General features: G+C 36.4%; 1 protein-coding gene and 1 long non-coding RNA gene across 6 annotated transcripts in view; one reads left to right on the top strand and one right to left on the bottom strand.

Annotated features, from left to right (window-relative positions):
• SLIT3 (slit guidance ligand 3) overlaps positions 1 to 12,531 on the top strand; it is a 778,163-nt gene that overhangs the window by 521,631 nt on the left and 244,001 nt on the right. The window lies entirely within an intron of this gene.
• The window catches only part of LOC127550182 (uncharacterized), a 59,450-nt gene that overhangs the window by 7,062 nt on the left and 39,857 nt on the right, over positions 1 to 12,531 (bottom strand). Inside the window, exon 3 of one of the 3 annotated variants that reach the window (XR_007950788.1) lies at positions 7,542 to 7,864. The exons of the other annotated variants lie outside the window; for them this stretch is intronic. This is a non-coding gene — a long non-coding RNA (uncharacterized LOC127550182). Of the gene's footprint in view, positions 1 to 7,541; positions 7,865 to 12,531 lie in introns of those variants that run through there. 3 annotated transcript variants of the gene reach the window in all.

Raw genomic sequence — 12,531 nt, 5'->3', positions numbered from 1 at the left:
TTCATTTCATTCAACCTCTCATGTAATAAGTAAAGAAAATGAAGCTCAAAGAGTGGATGTTACTTCACTAAGATCTTAGATCTCCTTAAAATCAAGGCTAGACTTAATATTATTTAATTTCTTTCATATCAATGAGCAAAAATTTTGTGCTACAGCCTTTACTAAGAGATGCTCTAAATCTTTTCAGTTTACTTAGCAAACTGGTAACAATCCATCAATCATCTACAGTTTTACTAAACATAAGTAATATCAGTAGTATTTCATCAGTCACTCCAAGGAGACAGGAGTGAAAGGGTCAAAAACTTATCACATCCAAGTACCAAGTTTACTGCAAGAGGTAATATTACATCTGTTCCACTCCCTGGTCCCAGATTTTTTTCTCTTCTTCAGAGAGAAGAACCAAGAAGCATCCTCTCACTTGATTCACTTGGGGATGGAGGAAAAAATCCATTACTAATCACCTAATCAAATTAAAAGAGGGCTACACTTTTGATCAATCTGTCAATAAATACTTATTGAATGGCACCTAGTACATGCTGAAGTAATATGTTGAATCCTTTGGGAATGAGATAATATGACCTTTGCCTAATAGGAATGGGCAGTCTATGCATATAAAAAGATAAATAATAGCATAAGGCAGTTTGTGAGGTATCATTTTTGAGGTGCAGCTACTTAGTAATATAGGAATTTGGGTAATAACAACATTAGTTTCAGTTGAAGCTGTCAAAGGAAGAACCATAGAGAAGATAGAAGTTGAGCATCCTTTGTAAAAAAAGAAAACAAGATGAAAAGTGAAAGTTTCTGTATGAATATAATGCAAAGAGATAAATACATACAAACATACATCTATGTATACATAGATAATGAACATGATAAAAAGATGGATGGATAGATAGAAATAAGTATGTATTGTGCATGTATATTTATGTATATACATATTTGTACACATATGGATAGAAATATATGAGGTTTGGGGGAAAGCAAGCAAGTCAGCATTTCTTCATCTCCTAAACTAGAGACTCAATGTCCTATCCCACCCCCTCCCCACATACAAACAAAATTATCATTTTATAATTATGAATGGAAATCACCAGTAGGCAGTTGAAGATGCAGGACTAGAATTTAGGAAAAATGTCAGAGCCAAAGAAAAAAAATTGGGGAGTCATCTACACAGAGGTCACATTGAAGATATAAGACCAGAAAATACTTTTGAGGCAAAAGTCATATAAAGCATGTCTTTCATAAAGTATCATAAGAGGTAGGAGCTTGAGACATCCTCCAGACTGATATTCTCATTATATAGATAGCTAAGCAAAACAAAATCTAGATGGTAAAATTCCAAATTCAAATGTATGTCTTATGAATTATCCTTTGCCACAAATTATTCATTTCACTGTCATCCTTAAACTCTCTGGTTAGTTAAGACTATCTGCATTTGTTACATTTTTTTTAAGTAGGAAGGTCCTATTAGTTTGTCCTTGAATCCATTATCTTTCCCCTATTTTGCAGATGAAGAAACTAAGACCCCAATCTGATTTAACAAATTAGCCAAACTTTAATAGGAAAGAAAGCCTAGAATTTCCAGCCCAAACTTTCCTCCTTAAACTCCACTTTGCTGGGAGATTTAAGATTGTTAGTAGCTTCTCCACCGACATTTCTATGAACCCAAATTGGCAAAGAGATTAATTCAAGAAGTGGTAAAGGCATCTGGTAGCACAATGGAAAGACCACTGGGCTCAGAGTCGGGAAGACCTGAGTTTAAAATCTAGCCTATATGACCCCATCCAAGTCGTTTAACTTCTGTTTGCCTCAGTTTCCTTAACTATAAAACCTACCTCACAGTGTTACTGTGAAACTCAATTAAGACAATATTTGTCAAAGCATGTAAGACAGTGCCTGACATATAGTAGGCAATATGTAAATTCTTATTCCCTTCTCTTTCCTCTTAAGAAAGTAAATGATATAGCAAAAGAGAAAGCATATTGATTTGGGATAAATTAGTGTAGGTATGGAGTATCATTGGAAACCCCTCTATTTTTCCAGGGCTTAGAGAGAGGATGTAAGAGATGTTGATATGCAGTGGATCGCTAGTGTGATGGAGGAGCTGATGAAACTTTGAGCATTGCCTCCCAGACACAGGAAGGAAGCCCCTAATTGCTTCCTGCTTCAAAAGAGAAGGGAGAGAAAGTAATTAACACGGAATGCCACTCAGCAATTACTAATGGACAGAGCTGTTTTGTGGACAGCACTATCCCTTTGGCCGCCTGGTTAGAGAAAGGAGATGTGGTGAATTTAAATAGAAAGTCAGAAATAGACAGACAGACACACAGACATACACACACACTCTATGTTTTGGTGAAATAATCAGCTCCTATTGGTTGAACCTCTGTGCAGACTATTCTGAAATCTATATATTCAACCTTGGTTTTATCTCAGCTATCCTCAATTTGTGGAGCTCCTTAAAATCAATTCATAGTATCCCTTTCAATCTTTAAAGTTTATCTTATCCCTCCTTCAGGAAATTCATTCTAATCCTGTTACCTTGTATCCTCCTTTCAGAAATTCTTTTGCATTTGCTTTGTATTTCTTTTTTAGAATTGAGATCTTTATTTTGTAGCCATTCCTTGAAGTTAAACAAAGATCAAATAATTTAAGCTACTAATCTTACTTTAAGATACTAATCTATGTGTAATAACATTTTGCTTGTTAAATTGAGGATGATGATGATAATAACCATTAATGACAGTATGATATAGGGATTAAGGGCCATATGCTTTATATTTGAATATCAAAGCAGATGATGCCTTCCCCCCAAATTGTAAACTTCTCAAGGTTAGGAATTGTTTGATTTTTGTTTTAGTAACTCCAGTGCCTAGCATAATACTGTAGCATGTACCCTGAGGAATCTTCTAGGGAGAAAGAGATAAATAGTCGTTTTCATTTAGTAAGCACCTCCTATTTTCCAGGTACTGTGCTAAGTGTTGGAAATATGAAGGAAATATACAGACAGGGAAAATAGACAAAGAAAGATGGCTAACTTCAATCCAGCCAAAGACTAATAAGAAAAATATAAAAACTGACAAAGAAAATTTTAAAAAGCAAAACAAAACCGTCCATCTAGCCCTAGCTCTCCCAGCAGTCATGTTTTCCTCTGTTTTTCAGTTTCCATTTACTCAGAGTGTGCAGGACAAGCATTCCAGAAGGGAAAATCAATAACCCCTGTCTTTGCCAGCTAGTAGAATTTGGAATTGACTGTTTGAAAACAAAGCTGGTCAGACTGCCTTTGTGTTTTCTAGTTAGTCTGTGTTGCATTGCTGCCCATGCTGGCCCCTATGCTTCTTGAGATTAATGGGAGCTGTCTCTGCCCCACTGAGCATGATGTAATCTGTGTGTGTGTATGTGTGTGCGCAGAGACATGTGCGTGGAGATAAACCTGGACAACCACCCTGTTAGCAGCTCCATTCACCTTTAGCATTCTCTCTCCCTAGTATATCTCTGCAGTGATGCTGGTGAATTTAATCCTTGTTGCCAGACCCTAGCAATGGGATGGAGCAAAGGAAGGACATTACTGAGAGTTGCATAAATATTCCATCTTAAGAATAGTATCCTGGCTTGTGAGATTGCAAGCCAATCCTGAAGAAGCTGAGTCTAGCTGTAAGGTATGGAGGAAACTGTTTATATGAGTAAAGTCAGATTAATATAATACTTCTCAAGGAATCTCAAGCCTAAACAGCCATCTCTCTACTATGTATAATAATAAATTTTTAAAAAGATATGTAATGATCAGAAGAAATGCTTAAAGATGGATATGAAGCTCAATCTCCAAGTAGCAGCATGGGAATGGAAGTTTGACAGGCTACCTCCCTAAGAGATCCTTGAAATCTTAGAAATGGTACCATTCTGAGCTGAAGAGGACCTTAGGGGTCATCTAAGCCATCATCCCAAATAAGTTTCTTCTCAAAGATCTCTGATGAGGGGAGAATTCATGACCCCCTGAGGCAGCCCATCTGACTTTGGGGCACTCTATTGTTCTTCTTTGTACTCACAGAATCATGAACTATTAAAGCTAGAAGGGACTTTTGAGCCAAGATATTTTTCCCTATGGTTTCCATTTATTGGTCCTAGCTTTCCCATTTCAAGCCATGCAGGATAAATATAATCCCTCTTTTATATGACAAGCTTCAAATATTTGGAAATGGTGATTATGTTTCCCCCAATTCTCTCTTTTTAAAGTTAAAACATCCCTAGTTCCCCCAACCAATGTTACATTTATGCAGCATTTTTAAGGTTATAACGTGCTTTGTGTGAAATTTAAGTAGGAATTATTTTGCCTGCGATGATGTTGAGGGTGAAAAACATCCCAAAAATGTTAGAATCCTCAGGTCAGCGTCACAGGTATGGTGAAAGAATTCACAAACTTAGTTTGTCTCCAAGTTAAGGAACAAAGATTTATTATGTTGACAACAGCAGGCTAAATTCCAAAAGGATTAACAAAGAACCAAGAGCAAGAAGCTACATTTATAGGAAAAAGAGTGGGTGCTTCATGTCACTGATATGCTAATTTTATGGCTTAAAGGTTACATGTAGAATTGAGGAATGGTCTAGTATGCACCTATTGAATTTTATGGTTTAGGCTGGTATGCACCTCATTATTGTCTCAGAAACTTTGTTATTACTGACCAACAGATTGTTGTCTGGCAGCCAGCAATGTCTGTAGAACTACAGAACTCCCAAAACAAGGTGGCTTTAGGGTTAGTGCTATATGTCTCCTAAAAGCTGTACTCCATTAGTAGGAAGGAAGGGGATCAATTTCAATAGTAGCATAAATGATTGAGAAGATGAGTAAAATGGCAAGAAAGAGAAAAATTTCATATTGGGATGGGAGGAGTGGGTAAGGAGAGGGAGAGATGATGCTGAATCAGATATAGATGACAATCCACTTATAGGTATATTGATCTCATGAGACCTTTCCTTGTCTTCTTAGATGTTGATGGTTCCTCTTTAAATTACCTCACCATTATTTTATCCATTCTTATATATATTTATGTTGCCTTCCATGATAATAAGCCTTTTGAGATCAGGAGCTGTTTCATTTTTGAACTTTATATTCCTAAGAATTTAGAATAGTGGCTAGAACATAGTAAGCACTTACTAAATATCTGACTTAATTAAGTGCCTGATTAAAAGGAGATGACCAGAGACTCAAACCAACCCATCCTGCCTCTACGGGGATTGTACAGGTGGAAGTGAGTCTCTGTGAGAGAGATGCCACAGTAATAAGGGAGATGAGGCTGAGCAACAGAGTAGAATCATTCTGTGTGGCATAGATGAGGCAGCGGGGTTATTCTGATCTGTGGAGTACCATGAAAAGTGAGGAAATTGGTTTTTGAACTGCCATTGAAGAAGAAGCATGACCCTTATGTATTGATATCCTGGAATAAAACTTCAATGCCTCTAAACTAGTTATAACTGGGCCTTCGATAGATACAGAGCATCCCAAAAATTTTAGTGCCATTAATACAGTAAATTGTATCTTATCTCACTTGATCCATTAACAATCCTGTGAGATAAGTACTTTAGATAATATTATGCCTTATCTTAGGGAAGGAAACTGAGGCATGGAAAGATTAAATAATTAGCCCAGTGCCACATAACTTCTGAGTGTCAGAGGTGGTTGTTCTCCATTGATTCCAAGTCCAGCATTCTTTCTGCCTTCCCAAACTGCATGACAGGTACATTGCCTTCTACTTATTCTATATAATACAGTATTACACACCTAGGAAGTACTCAATAAATACTGATTGAATTATTGAATTAGGCTTGATGAATTAAAAGAACAAAAGAATAGATTACTATAGTGGTCTAAATCAGGGGTTCTTAACTTTTTTGGGTGGGTGTATCTCATTGACTGGCAATCTGGTGAAACCTATGGACTCTTTCTCAGAATAATGTTTTTAAACAAGTAAAATAAAATACATAGAATTATAAAGGAAATGGATTATATTGAAGTACAGTTATTATATTGAAGTATAGTTATCTGTACTTGCATGTGTATATTTACATCTAAATATACATCTATGTATATTCATACACATATAAATAAACAAGTTCAAGGTATAGAGCAAGTTAAGAAGTAAGAAATCCTGGTCAAATATAAGATCCAACCAAAAATGTGTTGTACATCTAAAATGAGATCTCTTTAAAAGTTTTTTAAAAATAGCAAAATAACACCAAATTTAGACCCACATTTAGATTTCTTCAAGCTAGATTATTTTGGGGAGCTGGGAGAGATCAGCACAACACATTCAGATTAATGCTCTAGTTTAAAGCAGAAGTGTCAAATAGCAGCCCACATGTGGTTCATAATACTCCAGAGTGCCACCTAAATCAGATTAAAATGTAATTGAGAAATACTTAATGAAATAAATAACAATTCAATAAAACATAGATAATATTACATTTAAACTAAGTCAATATGTGGCCCATCAGGATCTTTATAGTCCCGCCCTCCCCAATTTCTACGTGAGTTTGATCACCAGTGGCTTAAACCCTACTCTTTTAAAGTAGACTGTCCAGTGTAAGGGCCAGAGGACATTGATTATAATACTATTCCTAAGGGCTTTTGAGACCAAGGATCCTGTGGCACTATGAGAATATCACTAAAGTTGGGAGCTAACAGCACAAGATGCTGTCTTGGCAGAAAATTTAAAAACCAAGGCAATAATATGCAGCTCAGGAAAGCTGTGCTGTTTTTTGGGATCCTAGTATTTAATTTTCTTAGAAGAGTTATTGCATAGATCATCTTTATTTGTGAACCGAAAATGTTTAAATCTGTCCAAGGCATTTAGCTCTGCTGAGTACTAAATTCACCTAGTAAAAAAGTTTTAGAAGAAATATCCCCAAAAGGATCTCATCTACTCTCCAATCTGTAAGGAAAAGTCAGTCTTTCCCTTCTACATGATTTAAAAAGTTCTTAAAGGATCCTGTTCTGAAACACCCACCTTTGGGCTGAGTTTCTTTTAATAGCTTGTTTTAATAGCAAAGAATAGCTAATGGGAGCATCAGCAGAGAAGTGAGTATAGCCTTTCAGAACTTCTTACTTCTCCCTGCTAAAGCGGCTCCTGGGCTTTGCCCATTTGTAGAGCCCACTTTGTATCTCATTAAGTCATTGCAAAAAGTTTACTACTAGCTGTTGGGTTCTTTTTTAGGTCTGGAAAAGTGGTGCTAATGACAAAGAGGAAAATTTTGCCACTTTTATTTGGTGATTCTGTCATCTCGGGGGAAGACTAGAAAAAGATTCCTGTCTCTTAACTTAGTCATTTAACTACTATGTGTCATAGTTTCCTCATCTGTAAAATGGGGATAATAATAGTACCTACCTCATAAGGTTGTTGTGACAAATGAGATGGTTTGTAAAGAGCTTTTACAAATATTAATATCATATAAATGCTGTTTGTAAAAATCATCATTATTAGTAACTCAATATACAAATATTTTGAGATCTTACTCTCTCCTCTCTTTCTCCCCCTCCATGCCCCAGTGCTAGATATTATTGGTTTACAAGATACATCTCTATTTTTATTTAATATTTTCCCATTACATGTAAAAACAATTTTTAATATTTGTTTTTAAAATTTTTGAGTTCCAAATTATTTCCCTCCTATTTTCAAGAACTTTACAATCTAGTTGAGATGATACACATACTCATGAAAAGATAACATACAGTGTGAGGTGATAGATGCCATATGAGAGGATACAGAAAGTAAGTGCTGTTTGTGTTCAAAGGATGACCAGATCAGTTCAGACCAAAAGGCTGGAAGTCATGGCAAGGGAAAATCAATTGGAGTAACTGGAGATTTCTAGTCTGAAAAGAGAAAATGTAGGGAGAACATGGTAGCAGTGGAGTATTTCAGAATCATAGAATTTGAAAGCTGGAAGGAATAGAGAGTTCAGTCTAATTTATGCAGGAAGGGAATCCCCTCTCAAACATAACCAACAAGTGGCTATCCAGCTTCTATGTAGAAATGTCCAAGGCCAAGAGTCCCCCACTTACTTCTCAAGCTAGTCATTTCACTTTTAGACTTTAGCTCTAATTGTTTGTGAACCTTTTGTTTTGTGTTTTTCCTGGTGTCAGGCCTAAAGTGACCTCATCATAATTTTACCCTACTGTTTCTATTTCTTTCATCTAGAGCCAAATAGAAAAAAATCTAATCTCCCTTACATATGATAGCCCTTCAGATACTTGAAGTCAACTATCTTGTCCCCTCTGAATCTTCTCTTCTCTAGGCCAAAAGTGTCAGTGATTTCAAATGATATTTGACGAATATGAATTAAAACAGTTCTGTGTGGCTGCAAGAGCTGAGAGTGAACCTTCAGAGAGGCAAATACAGGCTTGAGCGCAGGAAAAAAAACTTCCTAAAATTTAGAACTATCTAGAAATGGAATGAGATGAATACACTGAGAGGTAATAAGTTCCTCTCCACTAGAAGTCTGTAAATGAAGGATGGATGATCACATGGATAGATTGTGTTAGATGAGATCCTTATTTAGAAATGCTTTGGACTAGACCTCTATAGTCCCTTACAGCTGCCTTTCCTACTGCAACTGTACCATTGATCTGACTGTTTTCTGTGCCTAATGATTTTAAGAAATGTATGTTTTCAATTCACCTAAACCACCTACCAACATAGGCTCCAAGAACCAACACAGTCCACCAGGGATATTCCAGTGATCTCAATATTTTTATATCACCCCCTATATCTGGTCACACCATAGCCCTTCTCAATAAGGTCCTCATCACCCCTCTCTCCCTTTAACCACTTCAATATTATTCCTAATCGGTTTCACTACTTCAGGACTTTACCTTATTCATTCTCTCCTCTGCGCAGCTGGAACATAGTGAGTGTAAAAGAGAACACTGTGTGATAAACTTGGAGAAAGTGGGATTGTGAAGTATTTGAAATGCCAGATAGAGAAGTCTGCATTTTATTTTGAAGGCAAGACCGAGTCATGAATCTTTTTGAGCAGAGAAATGGCAGGAGTCAGACTCTTACTTTAGAAATATCCATTTGACAATAATGTGAAGGATAAATCGGAGAAGCAAGCACTGGAGATAAGGAAAACAATTAGGAAACTTGCAATAATCTAGAGGAGAAGTGATGAGGTCATGAACTAGAGGCTGTTGTAAAAATGGTGAGAATGGGAAGAGCATAAGAGAATCTTGCAGAAGAAAGAATCAGAAAGACTTTTCAATTGATTCCGTGTGAGGAGAGAAATGGGGCAGCTAGATGGCACAGTGAATGAGGGGGTGGTGCCTAGAATCAGGAAAATCTGAGTTCACCTAAGTTCATTTCCTTTCTCAGACACTTATTGCCTTTGTGATCCTGACCAAATTACTTAAATTGTTTGCCTCAGTTTTCTTATCTGTCAAAAGGGGATAATAATAGCATCCAACTCCCAGAATTCTTGTGAGGATCGAATGAGATAATATTTGTAATGTGCTTAGTACAATACCTGGCACATAGTAAGCACTATATACATGTTATCTGTTACTATTATTAACAGAAGTGCTAAAATGGGAGTTAGATGACTTGGCATCAATCTCAACTTTGCCACCATGTCTCTTGGGTGACAAAAAACTTTAATCTCTCAGTGCCTCCATTTTTTAATCGCTAAAATAAGGAGGATCTTTAAAAATCTCTCCCACCCACATATTCTATGAGTCTATAAAACTAGATAACCTAGCAGGAAGGTTTATAAAGATTGTCTTCTGAAGAATCCTATGAGGAAGGCAGAGAAAATACAGTGTCCCAAAAGTCTTAGTGCAGTTTTTAAGCTGGTAAAGTTTTGAAACTGCACTAAAGTCTTTTGGGGACACCCTAACCTCATTTTATACATGAGCTCAGAGAAGCTTAACAAAATGAAGACTAAAAAATATTTAATATCAGGACAGGAATAATGAGAGATGTAATTACAACAGTCACATTGGTATAGTCAAACTAAAGACTTGTAGAATAGAAGAACACCTCTTTTTTGCAAGGGGATGGAGGGGAGGCAATTGGAGTTAAGTGGCTTGCCCAGGGTCACTCAGTCTTTAAGTATTAAGTGTCTGAGGCCAAATTTGAATTCAAATCCTCTTGACTCCAGAGCTGGTGCTTTATCCACTCTGCCATCTAATTGGCCCAGGAGAATACCTTCTTGAATGGGTAGAATAAATGATGGAGTTTTTCCTAAATTCTGGGATTCTTTCGGAAAGACCGGTGGATCATTCTAAAGCTAGACTTTGTTTTCAGTTAACCGGATCCTTCTTTTCATTACCCTCTCTAATCTTACCCATTCATCAGTAATGAGTAGGGGAAAAAAGGCATTTCTTATCTCTCTTTTGACAAAGCCAAGGTACTACTAATTTGTTACAATGGTTGATTTGGAAAAAGAAGAGGAGATAAGATTGGCAGAGGGTCAGAAATAGCCACCCTGTGAGCATTGGGTTGCTTTGTGTGGGATGCTGCTACACTTTGTATCAGAGGGTGACATTTCGCTTCTGAGTTGTATCAGAGTTGACAAATCCATATGTGTCTCTCCTATGGTGTCAGCACAGAGCACTCCATCTCTGCCAGAATCATTCAGTTTTTTTTTTTTAATTGACATATTAGAATGTGTCCATTTAAACCGATGGCTATTATTTGCTATTGTTAACATTTTTCTTTAAACTTCTGCCTATTATTACTCCAGGCACAAGTGCATGAACCTAAATTACATCTAAATGCCGATTATCACTTCTCAGGGACTGAATGCGCTGAGCATCCTACCTACCCAAGCAAATAAATACCTAGTGTAAAAGGTTAAGTTTACATGATACCCTGAAAGCTGGAAAATCCAAGGTCTTTAAACTATTTTCCAGTCCAGTATTGCTGCTCTCAATCCATTTTTCTGGAGCAGTCAGCAGAAGTATCACCTTTCTCCAGCTTGGGGATGCCAGATTTTTTCATAGTTCTTACTGTGTGTTTGGGACATAAGAAGTATTTCAAGGCTTTTTTATTATTCAATTCATGCCTTCATCCCAGTAGTGGCACCCATCATCTTCTTTTGGAACTAAAATATAGTGTGTTAGAATACTAAAGCTGGTAAGAACTAGAAGAAAGATCCTTAGAGAAGCTGAAGCCCATAGAAGACCTCAACACTCATGTGCCCTGCCTGATACCAGCACTTTTCTGTTATGCCATGTAGTCTCCATGTTCTAATACACACAAGTTTAAACATACACACTCATGTACTTGCACATGCTTACACAGTTATTTATATATGCACTCACATAGTGTTTTAGTTGGGCTTTATGTGTTTCTCATAATCTCATTTGTGTTCTGTTTATCTGTGAACATATCTTGTCACTCCAACTAGGATGTAAGTTGTTGACACATAGAGCATTATTTATCTTTTTAATCTTCCCTAGATATATTTTGCATATATGAAGTACTTAATGTATAATGAATTCTTGAGTGCATATAATGCTGCCAGAGAAGAATCATACAATTTAAATAATCCTACATTTAAATGATCTTAGAAATAAAATTAGTGTATTCTTTCTTTTTTTTTAGAAGAGGAAGTTGAGGCCCTAAGAGAGCAAATGACTTGCCCAATTATGTATGACTAGCAAATAACAGAGCTGAGACTGAAACTTAGGTCTGCCCTTTATACTTTATTTTGTAATACTTTAATGAATTTATCATGTTATATTGTATATAGGAATGACCATGTGGCACAGAGGACATAGTTTTCAGTTGTGTCCGACTCTTCATGATCCCATTTGGGGTTTTCTTGTCAAAGATACTAGAGTAGTTTGCCATTTCCTTTTCTAGTTCATTTTCAGATGAGGAAACTGAAGCAAACAGGGTGAAGAGACTTGTCCAGGATTACAAAGCTATGAAGTGTCTGAAGCTAGATTTGAACTCAGGAAGACGAATCTTCCTGACTTCAAACCTGACACACTATCCATTGCAACTTTTAGCTGCCCTAATAGATCCAGAGCCAACCACAAAATTTGGAAGACCTAGATTAAAGTGTCTTACACATACTGGCTATATGATAATGGGTAAGTCAACTCTCTAAGGCGATTTAGGTTGCAGAATGAGAAAGAATCTGAACTATCAAGGGACTTTCTTCTCCTGAAATTCCCTATACCATTGAAATCAAGGTCTGATCACTCTTCATCTCTTCCACTTCTACCTCTATTTCTACCTCTTGGTCTATATCTATATCTATATCTATATCTATCTATCTATCTATCTATCTATCTATATATATATCTCTATATATATATGTACACATATATTCTGTCTGTTTGTCGCTCTCTCTTTCTCATTCTGTCTCTGTACACACATGTACACACATGTATACATACATAAATATGTATGTGTATGTATATATATTTTATTTATATATATATATATATTTGCATAGAACTAATGTGAAGCATTAGATACTTACTAGCTATGTGACTTGGGGCAAGTCAATTTAACCCTTTTTATCTCAGTT

The sequence above is a fragment of the Antechinus flavipes genome, chromosome 2 (assembly GCF_016432865.1).
Source record: "Antechinus flavipes isolate AdamAnt ecotype Samford, QLD, Australia chromosome 2, AdamAnt_v2, whole genome shotgun sequence".
NCBI lineage: Eukaryota > Metazoa > Chordata > Mammalia > Dasyuromorphia > Dasyuridae > Antechinus > Antechinus flavipes.
Note: the sequence above shows the minus strand (reverse complement) of the source record. Positions and strands in the feature narration are given on the sequence as shown.